We start from the raw sequence: 14547 nt of genomic DNA on the forward strand, positions 1-14547 counted from the left end.
TATGTACTCATTTGTTCTTAACATATAATACTCTTAAGTCTGGTCACAATTTTTATTAGTTATGTTTTTTTCAAATTTTAAAAAATGATAGTTATGATCTAGTAAATGATATAAAAATGTTTTAAATTTAAGTTTTAACTATCTTACCCTTAACCAAAGGACAAAGTATGCAAACACTTTCAAAGCTCCGAATCACAAAAGACAATAAACATATAAACATACGTACTGATTTTCTGATTAAAAATGTAATCTATAAATCAAAAGTGAGAGCATGTTCTAAAATCAGTATATGAAACCTCATTCCTTTACAAAGAGAATGGAATTTGTCACACACAAAAAAAATTTCAATCAAATAGGAAAATGTAGTCCAAAGAGAAAAATTTCTTCAAAAGATGGTGTACACTTTTTATAAATTAATGTCATATTTTCATTCTTAATATTCTGGAATAAATAATTCCTGTAATAGCCTTGTTTTAATAGAATAATTCAAGAGATGAAGGAAAAAAACCACCAAAAGTTTATATGAAAGTAACACAAAATACTTACTTCTTACTAAAATTTACTACAATGAACACTAAATTTTTTTATATTTCTAGAATCAACTACATAGATTGATATCTTCCATGAAAAATATATAGTTGTTTTAATAGTTTTAATTTGATCTTCAACTCTCATTTTTCAATTCATTTCTAACAAAGTAGACTGCTTATTATATCAAGTTTGATATCAGCACAAACACAGCTTTAAAAATTCTAGTTAGGTTTCCAATATTCTTGTCAAATCTGTGTGAAAGCCAAGTAGTAAGATGTCCTCTACATATCAAGCACTTAGATGATTTGGTCATAAATGACTAAAAGCAAGCAAGTAAGTACTGATTGATAAAGGGAAAAGAGAGGACATAGGCACATTTTATAATAATTTGATATTTTAAAATTGTGATTGAAAATGTGATAAAACCTGGGAATAACAGTATAAAGAGAAAAATACATCCAAAAATATTTCCCTTTACATAAAATATTTGCATTTTTGTAGCCATATAACCCAAGTCCTAAAATAAACAAATGGTACCCATTAAAGCAATATGTCACTGTGCCATGTTTATCTATTTATTATAAGATGCAAGTGTTATAGTTACTTGCTATTTTTTTAGAAGTTCTCACCCTCTAAATTTCTAAATTCATATGGAAATTAATTATTCTCAAATTATTAAACAAAATTATAGATCAGTCCTAATTCCACAGGTCAAATTCAATTACAAGTTATTGGACATTTGGAAATTTTTGCTCATTTTCCATGTGTTAACCCAGCAACATAGTTTTTTTGTTTAATGGTGATTTTTTTTGGTATACTTGTGTCCTCACTCTTTAAGTCCTTCTTCAACTATTACAACCATCTAACATCCCCACATGCAAAAACAGCTTTTAAAAGCAGATTATATACAAAAGAGAAACATTTCCATAAGCTTACAAATATGATGAGAACATCACATATAGACTGGAAAAAGTATATTTAAATTTGAATTAAAAAATGTAAAGGTCAAGAAAAATATAATATGTCACTTCCTTTTTTTCTCTTGAAATAGAAGGGCAATACCTACATAATTTTGTTCTATATGAGGACTGATAAGTGTATTTTTTTAAAAATGCAAGGCTGAAAAAAATAAAAAGAATATATCTGACATTATAAAAAATATTCAGAAAAAAATTTTATGTATAACAACCAAATTAAATTTATATTTGTATATCTGTTTGCATATAAAGGTTGTTGATATATCACATATACATGAATGAGTGTTTTAATCACAGCCTAATGATTAAACTGTAATTATCACAATTAATAAAAAAATATTATGTGTGCTGGTTGTTTTAGCATATTGGCATTTTTAATTCCATTAGCATTTATGAGATTTTCTTTTAAAAAGTAAGAGTATGTCAAAAATCTTGGTGTGTCTTAATGTAATTAGTATAAAAATAACTAGAGCCACTTAAAAAAGAATTCATGATATAATTCATTACATTAGTGTGGCATAACTATGCTTCCATATTTAAAACAAACAAAAAAACCATTCCCAGATCTTAAAGCAATCTCAATTTTGGTTAAAACATAAGAATTTCAGGACTATCTAACTCTACATTAAACAGGAGGTAAGAAGCACCCAAAAGATCTGAGCCCAATTATTTTAAAAAATTTACAAGGTTTAAATATTCAAAATAAAAAGGTACAGAATTCATTTATGAAATATAATGAAATAACAATTATAAAAATTAAACTCCCAAAGGATCTGGTTCTAACATTTTAAAAGAGTACAAAATGCAGGTTGATTTTAAGTTAATCATCCTAATATACATCAAGGATGATTAAAAAAAAAAAGTATATCTCCTAACAAATATAATAAAAGTAATAGTAACTCCCTTTTATATAAGAAAATGTATATTGGGAGAGATCTTCAAGAATAACTGATTCAATTTTTAATTTCAAATGTGATCTTTCATTCCAAATTATGCCACTTTATTCCATTCTTCATTTCTTAAAAGATGCATGTTTTTATATTTATTCTATAATGGAAACCTCCCTTTTATTAATTCAATCAGAACTCACTCAGCATTGAAAACAAAATCAAACTCTGATGATTTCCCAGAATTTAAGGCTTTAATCATTATCTAAATAATATAAAACACTTTTTAAAAAAACAACCACAGATAAAATTCCTGGATGCTAGAAATAACAATGCCATATACACACACACACACACACACACACACATTTCTTCAAGAAATTTTTTAAAATATATATACATATGTATTTAAATACATATGTATATATATATACATTTTTTAAATAAATTATCTTACACACTTTTTTCAGCTATATAATATACTTCTAATTTATACAATACTCAAAAGGTCCCAACATTTAGAACAAAAGCACACTTTATTCCACACCTAATTAATATCCTAAATTTGGAACATTTAAAAAAAGTTTCCACTGAGTACCATACTCCTACCTTTGGTTTAAGTTCTCCTCTTATTGTTTCCTATTATGCCCTTCTTTGTTTTTATCATTTCAAATTTTATTCTCTCTTTTAGCTGGCAGCATATGAAGCTGGAATGGCCAGGGTAGCCAGATCAGAGAAAGTGAAACAATTCTTACTATTTTTTAAAAAAGGAAAGAAAAAAAAAAACCAGTTATCTGGGAAAGGATGGGGGGGGCAGTTTAACCCACTAGACAAGCCTGCCCACTAACACCCAGACTCAAATCAAGTGATTATAACTTCTGATGCACACACATGGAGAGTGCTCTTGGAAAGCATCCAAATTTTTTTTTTTCTTTTTCTTAGTTTCTTTTCTGCAGTCTACAAAGGAGCTATAAAGAATTCAAGTGTGATATGATAATTTAGATTACAGTGAGTATGGTAAATGAAATCATCTTAAATACAAGTACAAATGGAAAATTTTCATGCATTTAAAAGATGCTTTATTTTTAAAAAACATTAAGCCCAAAGACAATGTAATTTTATTCCTCCAATTTTAATTACTATTTATAACATAGCCAAGAATATTATATTCCATTTTTTCTAACTGTAACAACAAAAATAGCTAAAGTAATTCTGAATATCTGTTAAGCCTGAGTTGCTCCAAAATAGTCATATTTGTTACTTTCACAAACAAGATTATTACATACATTGATACATTTTCAAGATGCTGATTATAATTTCCATTTAAGGTATATTAATTTTTTTTAAATGTTGGAAGGCAACATCTGCATTCAGATCATGGTAGATGCTATATAATGCAAATTAAAGAAATATTCCCTAAATTCTAATCTAAGAACTGTCTCCAGAAATAGTTAAAATATATAAATTTTTAAAATCACTTTTAATACTACATAATCTTAAGAAAAATAGTCTTTCATAATTTTTTACCTACACTTGATCATAGCATATCTTCATCTACAGTCACTCCAAATTCATTGAATAGGCAATACACATAAATATATTCCTACTTAAAAAACATTACCAGGAAAGCACTTAATAGGAACAACTCCAAAATCATACATGTTTTCCTCTTTTCCTCTAGTGGAGAGTTCTCAAAGTTGTGCTGTTATTCATTTATTAAGTCACTGTTGAAGGGATAATCATCCCTTCTAGATTTCGCTCATATTTTTGAAAAATGCTTTGTAGTTTTTATCTATTTGCTGTTTATGATTTTGTACCACCAATTTTACATCAACACTGATACTCTGAGTGCTCTTATTTCCTATTTACATAAGAACAGGGACAAGATTTATTATTTTATCATATCAACACTTCTGCAACTTAAAAAAGAGTCTGAGAGAAGTACCTAGAAGCAGCCAAAGAATAAGTGACTTGCCCAAGGTCATAAAGAGAGAAGGAGGCTTTTCTGGCTTTAAGACGAAGCCAAGCCACTAAAAGCCATGCCATTTCACTGAATGCTACATGGCCAAGCTACACTAAAAAAGCTTATGCTTTATTCATTTCATTTTAAGTTATGAGTTTTTCTGTTCTAGGGATATCTGATGTAATCCCAATCAATTCAATAACTGCCTCTTCCATTCTAATAGAATATAAGTTTCTTAAAGACAAATGTAGCTTTCATCTTTGTCTTTGTTTCCTCAGTTCCTAGCCCATGTCCAAATAGAGCAATATTGTAGAAATAAATGGAATGATAACAGCTACTTATTCGAATAATTACTAAACATTGGGTGTTTGGCTCAGGACTCTAAAACTAACTTTATTCTAGGTGTTGGATCATTTATACCTAGGTAAAATGTTAAAATATACTAGGTCATCAAGTATATTTATATATTCAATTAAAATCAATAGACAGATAACAAAGGGATATTTATTATACATTTATTTTGTGCCAGTTACTGTGCCAAGCACTGGAGATACAAATACAAGCAACAAAGGCAATCATTGCTCTCAAGAAGTTTACATTATAATGGGAAATAACAATACATACAGAAGCACCAGACATTTAAGGAAACAAAAAGTAATAAATACATACTCAAGGGCAACATGGCAAGCAAGGAAGAGGTAAAGAGTGGGATAAAGCAAAACTGAGGTCCTTCTTAAAATAGTGGTCCCTCCCAGGGAAGAAGTGACTAATTGGGAAATGAAGGCCTTTAAAAAAGAGGTTTGCTGGGGAAGCAATGGGGGAAATGGGAGTCAGAGAGAATTCAGTTTCTCTAAGAGAGAGGTGGAAAGGAAAAGATGGTTTCTTCTCATGCTCTGTTCATATCAAAATTGGTCAAAGGCAAAAGAAAAAATCAAAATTAACTATTTGGCATCTCCTTGACGCTAGTCCAGTACTATGCACAGCACTTAATCAACAAAATGAAATGATAAGCAAATACATATTATACAATCAGTTTGAAAAATAAAGATACACACAAGCATACAATCAAAGGGAGAATGAAAGCATGAAGATCAGGTAGAAAGTTCTTTTAATGAAGCAAATTTAAGTTAAACAAGTCTAGAACAATGTGTAGGAATAGCTATGGATGAAAGACCTGTTGGAGGAAGATTCAACAAGTCTTGATGAGATATTTAAATTAACAAAGAAGATGAAAGCAGAGGCAGTATGAAAGGTCTCACTGATATTACTGACCTATATAATAATAATGATGATCACTGGCAAAAGTAATATAGAGGAGAAAGGGAGCTAAGGTAGATGAAGAGAGGGAGGGGGGGGCGGAGAGAATTGCAAAACCAAAACTTTGGTTTTCAAAGTAATAAGTTATAACTGTGCATTCTCTTTGATCCAGCAGTGTTTCCATTGGGCTTATATCCCAAAGAGATCTTAAAGGAGGGAAAGAGACCCAAAATGTTTGTAGCAGCCCTTTTTGTAGTGGCTAGAAACTGGAAACTGAACTAATGCTCATCAGTTGGAGAATGATTGAATAATTTATGGTATATGAATGTTATGGATATTATTATTCTGTAAGAAACGACCAACAGGATGATTTCAGAGAGGCTTGGAGAGACTTATATGAACTGAAGCTAAGTGAGATGAGCAGAACCAGGAGATCATTGTACACAGTAACAAGATTATATGATGATCAATTTTAATGGAAGTAGCTCTCTTCAACAATGAAATGATTCAGACCAGTTCAGTCTTGTGATGAAGAGAGCCATCTACAGCCAGAAAGAGAACTGTGGGAATTGAGTATGGTTTACAACATAGCATTTTCACTCCTTTTGTTGTTGTTTGCTTGAATCTTATTTTCTTTCTCATTTTTTGCTGGTTTGATTGGATTTTTCTTGTGCAGAAAGATAATTGCATAAATATGTATTCATATAGTGCATTTAACATATATTTCTACTATGTTTAATATATATTGGGCTACTTGCCATCTAGAGGAAGGGTGGGGGAAGGGGGAAAATTGGAACACAAAGTTTTGCAAGGGTTAATTTTTGAAAAATTATCCATGGATATGTTTTGAAAAATAAAAAGCTTTAATAAAGTAAAATAATAAGTTATGGAGATATCCTTTAAAATAACTATATAGCATCCAAAAGACAATGGTGAAATACCTCAAAATCACAACACAAAAAGACTGATTGAAGGAAATAGGGAAATTGAGCCTAAAGAGATGATTTATCTTAAAATATTTGAAGAACCATCAAATGGAAGAAGGATTATACTATTTCTAATGGATATGAAGCTGCAAAAGAGCAGATTTAGGCTAGATGAGACAAATAGTCAGGAGAAGGTAAAATGAGCAATTATGAGAGGGGGTAGATTCTCTTTCTTTCAAAGTCTTTAAGTATAAGCTGGATGACATATCAGGTTTGTTCTACAACAAAATGATTTCTTATTTAGGTGTAGATTAAAATAGATATTTAGATTCTTTTTAGCTAAATGACAGCAAGATTCAGGATATTTCCTGTAGATCTAGGAAAGAGAATGAAACAGATGAGAAAACTCAAGCCTAGAAATATTTTGGAAGTTTTACCAGTTGAAAAGTAGTAGTTAATAAAGCCATGTAGTAGCCATGAAAATGGAACAGTTTATTGAAAGAGTAAGTTTCTAAAAATGATAGAAAACAAAAGACTTGGCTTAAGAAATATCCAGTATCTGGAGAATGAAGAGGAGACATCTCAGTATAAGAGAAAGAGCCCTGGATTTGTAGACAAAAACACTGAGGTTGAATACAAGGTGTACTTATTACTTTTCTTTGTCTCTCAATATTCTCATCTTTACAATGAAGCTGACTTAGATTAGAGGTTCTTAACCCAGGACCATATATACCTGTTTTAATATACTTATATATTTAATTTAGTAATATTTATTATTTTATATGTATATGTTGTATAATAATGTTTGTTGTATATTGTATAGTATTTTATATGTTATATAATAATAAATTTTAATATTTAAAATTTAAAGTTATTTTTAAATTCTGATATTTAATTGTTGTCTGACAGCTGTTGAGATACAGATGTTTTAACTGTAATTCAATAAAACTGATTATTCTCTGTAATCCTAATTACATGTACTTAAAAATATTATTCTGAGGGGTCTAGAAACTTTAGTAGACTGCCAATCCTATAAACAAAGGCAGGAATAGTTAAAGAATTAAGAAAAGTAGTGACACAGAAGTCATAAAGAAGATAAAAGTTTCAAAAAGAAAAATATCAATAGTGTCAAACATCAGAGTTATAAATGAGAAGAAAGATAAGAGAAATGACATTTGAATTTTACAATAAAGAACAACATATTCAATAGGATTTGCTCATCTTTGTTCCTGGGCTTCCAGATACCCTCAGGATCTAGACAGTGCCAGGCACTACTTTAGAAGGTGAGGACTATGGGGCCTGGACCTAGATAAGACTTTGATCCTTGAACAAGACATAGAATAAGAACAACAGCTGCACTCCCATACATCTCAACTGTACCCCATTCAACATCTCATTCCAAATGTATCTTACTCCTTATACTATACACTCCGGAACTCAAAGTCATTATGCTTCCTTTCCTTTTTTTTTTTTTTTTTTTTTTTTTTTTTTTTTGAGTGGGGAGAGGTAATAGGGGTTAAGTGACTTGCCAAGTATCTGGGATCACATTTGAACTCAGGTCATCCTAATTCCAATGCCAGTATTCTAAACAATGTACCACCCAGCTGCCCTATTTCCTTTCATTTTAGACATCTTTCTCTCTTCTTCCTCCCATCTTCTGGTACTGAAACCTGGCTCTACCTGAGAGGAAGGAAGACATGAAATCCCTAATGACCCTTTACAATACATGAAAGACTTGCACTTTAGAAAAAGTCACTCCTGACAGCTAGTGGAAGGCAGACTCACGTGAGGAGAGATTTGTTGGCAAGGACACCAATCAATAGATTAGAGTAACAGTTTAGGCATGAGGTAAAGATATGCACCTAGGTGGTAGCTGTGTCATAGGAGAGAAAGGAACATATGGGAGAGATGTTACATAAATACAAACTGACAGGCCTTGGCACTAGAGCGGTTACAGAAAATGAAAGACTAGGAAACTGAGGGTGACACATAGGCTGTGAGCCTAGAGGTCTGGAATGATGGTGGTGCTCTTGACAGTAAAAGGAAAACTAGAAAGAGAAGAAGGTTTGAGAGGGAAGATAATTCAGTTCAGATTTTGGACATATTAGGTTCAAGATGTCTACAGGATGTAGGACAAGATGTCCAATAGGCAGTTGGGGAGGAGAGACTGGAGGGCAGCAGAAAGATTAGGGGTAGATAAGTAATCTGGGAATCATAAGTATAACTATTATAACCTCCAACCATGTTGACTTGTACACTCTGTATTCCAAATTGAATCAACTGATTTTATCCTACACAAAAAGGATTAGACAAAAGAATGAATTTATTGAAACTAATTAGGATGCTAAGAGAACAAAAGAGGACCTAAATTAGTCAGTCAACAGGCATTTCATTAAGAATTTACTATATGTCAGATACTGTGCTAACCACTAGAAAAATAAAGAAAGGCAAAAACAGTTCCCATCCTCAAAAAGCTCATATCCTAAGAGAAGACAACATGCAAACAACTTTGTACAAACAAATTACATACAACACAAACTGCAAAGTAATCTTAGAGGGAAGATTTTCCCCTGAGGAGAGCAGGGAAAAACCTGTTGCAAAAAGGGGAATTAGAGCTGAGTCCTGGAGGTAGCCAAAGAAGTCAAAAGGCTTAAATGCAGAAGGAGAGTATTCCAGGCACAGAAGACAGCCAGTAAATTCAGGAAGTCAAATCAATAAACATTTATTAAGCAAATAGTATGTGCAAACATCTATAAACTGGCTATATTGTTCTTTGTTCTGTGTTATGTGTACTGTGTGCCAGTAATTGCTTTATAAATGTTTAGTGATTTGACTTCAACTTCACTAACTGATCCCTAACAGGTCTGAAGAACCTAACAGTTGATGATTTATAGAAAAGTAAAAAAGGATAAGCTTATTGCTATGAAGGCACAGTTGAGATTACATAACAGAAATGTATAGATTACTTGGTCATCCTGGTTTCATGATCTTCTCCAGCTCTATTTCAGTTAGGAAAAGCAAAAGTAGTAGATGATAGAAGTAATCTATGTTTTGGCACATGTTCAGCAATAAGATAAGGGGACTAGAGATTCAAGGGTAGCGTGATACCAGCCAAGAGCAACTTAGCTCTATGCTCTTTTAAACCTGTTTCTGAAATGGTACAAATTTCTAGGGAAAAAAAAAAAACTCAAATGACAGAAATAAATTTCAAATATTGACAAAGCTGGTTAAATAAGTAATTATGATATTCTTCAGTCAGTTTGAAAGGCAGAAGTAGAGATGGGTTTTTTTCTTTGTTTTTTATTTTCTCCAAGGAACCTCTACCAGTAGCCATAAATTGCTTTTTCAAGGGAGAGGAAAAAAAAAAAAATGAAGGAATGGTATGCGAAAAAAAAAATTGGCTGTTTTGTTTTCTTCAAAAAACTACAATGAGGATAAAAATACTTAAAAACAGATGGCAATTTCCCATAACTGATTCATTTTTGCTATGATGATTTTGAAAGCAAATTTCTAAAAAGTTATTTAGAACAGCTTTCTTAACTATAAGAGAATTGTCTTGTCTCTTGTCTTGCTAAAACTGCACCCCATTCCTACATTTAAAAAAGGAATTTCTTCTCCTTACAGGTTCCAACTTTCAAGAAAAAGGAAGAGATTTCTAATAATCAAAGCTATCTAAAGTAGAAAAAGTGTTTGCTTTAGCAGGACATACACTGAAATTGGAACAATAAAAGTAGAAGCTGTATTTGTAGGTAATTGATTTTTAATCACTAAAGTTTTTGGGGTTTTTTGGTTTGTTTGTTTTTTTTTTTGCAACAAAGTTCTTAAAGGAGAAAAGATGCAGGAAAGCAAAAATCATGAAGAAAAATTCATTTTGGGAGAAGATTGAATTAGATTGTTTCCTACTGATATACTGTGATTTGGTAGACCTGTCAATGATAAGTAGTACATTTAGACTGATGTTAAATTACTGTACAGAAAAGGAAAAGGTAAATTCAAAGTAAGCAGTATAAAGAAATAATTACTGGTGCAGGCAAAAAGACGTTTAAAATTTGAACAAGGAAAAAACTTCATAACAATGCATTTTAAATTGTTTTCTTTACATGATCATTTGAGTTGCATCTTTGTAATTCTCATATAGCTTTGTATTTTTTTTAAAAAGTCTGAAAAGTTGTAGATGTATGCATCCTTCTTCCCCAGTAGAGAATGAAATTCTTCCAATTATTCATACCCAATATAACTGCCACAACTCTTTCCATAAATCACTTAATCTTGAGTCTCAATTTCCTTATTTATGAAATGGTAAGAGCTGTGAGAATCGAAAGTGATATTGTATATGAAGTGTTTTATAAAACCTCCATCACTATATAAATGTTAGTAATTAAATATTTATAATCAAATGGCTTAATAATGAGTATTGGAATATCAGAAATTATTACAATGTACACTAGTGATCAATACTTCTTAAGGTGTTAAATCCTAAAACTACAACACTTAGGAGAAATTCACTCTGCAGGAGACTTAAAAAGGGAGGCTGTGAATCTTAAAAGGATTCAATTCAACAATCATCTCTTAAATTTTAGTATGTAAACTAAATGAGAGTAGAAGCAAAAGGGAGAGGAAAAGGGACTAGTCTCTTCCCAAACACAGTTTATATCCTATTGGGGCAGAGGAACAAAATGCACATAAATAAGCAAATAAAAAAAATATACATATATATCACTAACACTAACAACTGAGGGGAATCAGAAAAGGTCTACAGTAGAAGACAATTAAGTTGTGCTTTGAAAGAAGCTAGGGATTATACAAGAGAAAGCTATCCTTCAAATGATATAATCTGAGGGCTAGAAGATACCACAACAATCATCTGATCTAGCCTATATATCAAAAATATCCCCACTGTAACAAATGGTTGTTGTCCAATTTTTGCTTGATAACCTACATAAAGAAGGAACCCCTTTCTTTTGAGGCAACTTACTTTCGGAGTATAGATCGAAGGCATTCTTACAAAGCAATTCAAAAGAATTAACAAGCATTGAGTACTGCAGGCTAGATATTGGGTTTATCTTAACGTCAAACACTTTCTATTAGATCTTAGTCTACTGGAGGAATAAAATATATATGCAAAGAAATATAACAAAAATAACTTGGGGAGACAAAAAATACCACCATCTGAGGTCATCATAGAAAGCTTCACAATGTAAAACACAAACAGGGGGTAGAAACGGAAAAAGTGTATTCCAAATGTAATAATGGCCTGTATAAAGATATAGACAGGAAATGGGATGTTAAAGTAGTTCAGATAGACTGCACTATTTTAAAATTTGAGAAGAAAAGTATTTTTAAAGTATTGGAAAGATAAGATGAAACCAGACTGCTGAAGTCCTTAAATGCCAAGCTAAAGAGTTTGTATTTTACCCTTTAAAAAACAAAGCCTCCAAAGATCTTTGATGGGTAAAACATAGGTGAAGAGATAAATTGCTATCAAAAATAGCAAAAAGGGGATGGGGGGGGGGGGAACCACAGACACAGTATTTAGGAAGAACTCGAGATAATTTCAAACACACACACACACACACACACACACACACACACACACACACACACACACACACACACATATGCTTATAAAAGGTAAGTGCTCACAAGGTGGTAAGAGATATCAATAAATACAAGTAAACTTAAGAAACTTTAACGATGATTTTATGACATGGGAGATATTGGCACAAGACCACCCAGCATGGCATGCCCTCATCAGAAGGTGTTGTGTTCTATGAGCAAACCAGAATTGAATTAGCTCAGGAAAAGATGCAAGATGAGCAAAGATCACTCTAAACGTTCATAGGAAGTATTATTTGTGTCCAAACTGTGGCAGAGCATTCCAAGCTTGTACTGGTCTGATCGGCGACAGTAGGACACACTACAGTGTGTTACTCAACTGTAACATAGTTGAGAATGAGGACAACCACCAACCACTGGTCATAAATATTTACACATATATCTCTGGATTGTTGGATTATTCTATTCTTAATAGTACCATTCTTTTCTGTGTATATCAATTTAAATATCAATTATCCTATCTTCGAAAAAGAGAAGATTTAATTCAGTCCCAATTGATCAATGATGGACAGAATCAGCTACATCCAGGGAAGGAACACAGGAAAATGAATGTAAACTGTTTGCATTTTTGTTTTTCTTCCCAGGTTATTTTTACCTTATGAATCCAATATATTGTATCTAAGATGTACTATAACATATCTAACATGTATAAGACTACCTGCCATCTAGGGGCAGGGGTGGAGAGAAGGAAGGGAAAAATTGGAACAGAAGTGAGTGCAAGGGATAATGTTGTAAAAAATTATCCATGCATATGTACTGTAAAAAAAAAAAAAGTTATAATTATAAAATAAAAAATATCTATTAATAAAATTTTTTAAAAATATATCAATTATCCTTCAGCCTTCAAAGATTCTCTATTTCTTCATTTTTCATATCTGCTCTCCTTGGTTTTGACTCCACAAACCTCATCCCCTTCCAAGCTTTCTGTCTTGCCTTATAGCCCTATTTCTAAGCTTCCTCTTGTATATTGTCTTTCCTCATTTTGACTGTAAGTTTCTTGAAGGCAGGTGTTATTTTTTAAAATTTGTATCCTTAATTTTTAGCTTAGTACCTATACCTAGCATATAAAGAAGCTTAATATATGTTTACTAATGACTCTATAACGATTGTAACATTAAGTTACTCTTTTCATTTTTCTGGATGGAAGAACGTGTGACCAAAAGCAAAGCAAGGGAATTCTTAAAAAAAGCCTGCAAAAAAGGGAAAGTAATAAAATGTATCTCCTTCCATGTCTTTCTACTATGTATAGTATTTACTGCCAATTACCTAAACAATTCTAAATCCCCCATATACTTCTATTAAAATGACAGGCTGGAGAATGTAACTCAAACTCTCTATAATTAACTATAATTTCTACACACTATTTCATTCTATTACATTAAAATGCAGTGAATTTAATGTCCCCTGAAATCCATGTTAAAGCAGGCTTTTCTAAATTTATATCCCCCCCAAAATCTAATTTGCATTAGCTAAAGAGCATTGCAGAAAAATTCTGTCACATTCTAATAAAGCCATTAATGTTCTGCTTCTTTATCAGTTGAACAGAATTCAATACTACATTCTGCAAAAACTACTAGGTACCAGGCACTATTTATCCTGTATATAACTAGAAAAATAATTAACAAAGGGAAGGTGTTAGAATTAAGGGGATTTAGTAATACTTCATATAAAAGGTGAGACTTTCCCCTGGAACTTGAAGGAGGCCAGGAAAGCATAAAATGTGGAAGGAGAGCACACCATGCATGGGATAGGGTGAGGGAAAATGTCCAGAGTCAGGAGACAATTTCTTAGTCATGAAGGAGTATGAGGTATAAGAAGAGTGAAATGATTAAGCAAAGGGGACCACACAGTTTATAAAGGGTCTGGACACCAAATAGAGAATTTATATTTGATTCTGAAGTAATAGGAACTCACAGAAGCTTTTTTGAGAGGTTGGCAAAACAGGATCAGACTTGAATTTTGACAGCTGAGTGGGGGAGGAGCAAGAATCTTGCAGCAGGGAGACTGACTTGCTAGCACTGGCAATAGTCAAAGAATGATGATGAGGGTCTGCCTGCATCAGGGTGGTGGCAGTGCCAGGAGAGAAGGGGGCACATGGGAGAAACCTGAGAAACAGGTCTTAGCAAAAGATTGGATGTTATGGGTCAAAGTGAAGAGTTAAGGATAAAGCATCATTTAGGAGGTTGGGGGGACTAGGACAATGGTAGTATCTGTAAAAGTAAAAGAGAAAAGCTGGGGAAAAGATGAATTCATTAGTTTACTCATTAGATAATGAGTTTTATAGCAGCCAAATTCACTAAATGCAATGCCAAATCAGAGCCCTGTGAGCCCTCTACGGTTAGTGGGCATGATTGGATGAAGATCCAGAAAACAAGACTCTCAGGGTTCTG

General features: G+C 32.1%; 1 protein-coding gene across 1 annotated transcript in view; it reads right to left on the reverse strand.

Annotated features, from left to right (window-relative positions):
- Positions 1-14547, reverse strand: part of FBXL17 (F-box and leucine rich repeat protein 17) — a 528599-nt gene that overhangs the window by 446799 nt on the left and 67253 nt on the right. The gene's annotated exons all lie outside the window — the stretch shown is intronic.

Source organism: Sminthopsis crassicaudata, chromosome 1 (genome assembly GCF_048593235.1).
Source record: "Sminthopsis crassicaudata isolate SCR6 chromosome 1, ASM4859323v1, whole genome shotgun sequence".
NCBI classification, from domain to species: domain Eukaryota; kingdom Metazoa; phylum Chordata; class Mammalia; order Dasyuromorphia; family Dasyuridae; genus Sminthopsis; species Sminthopsis crassicaudata.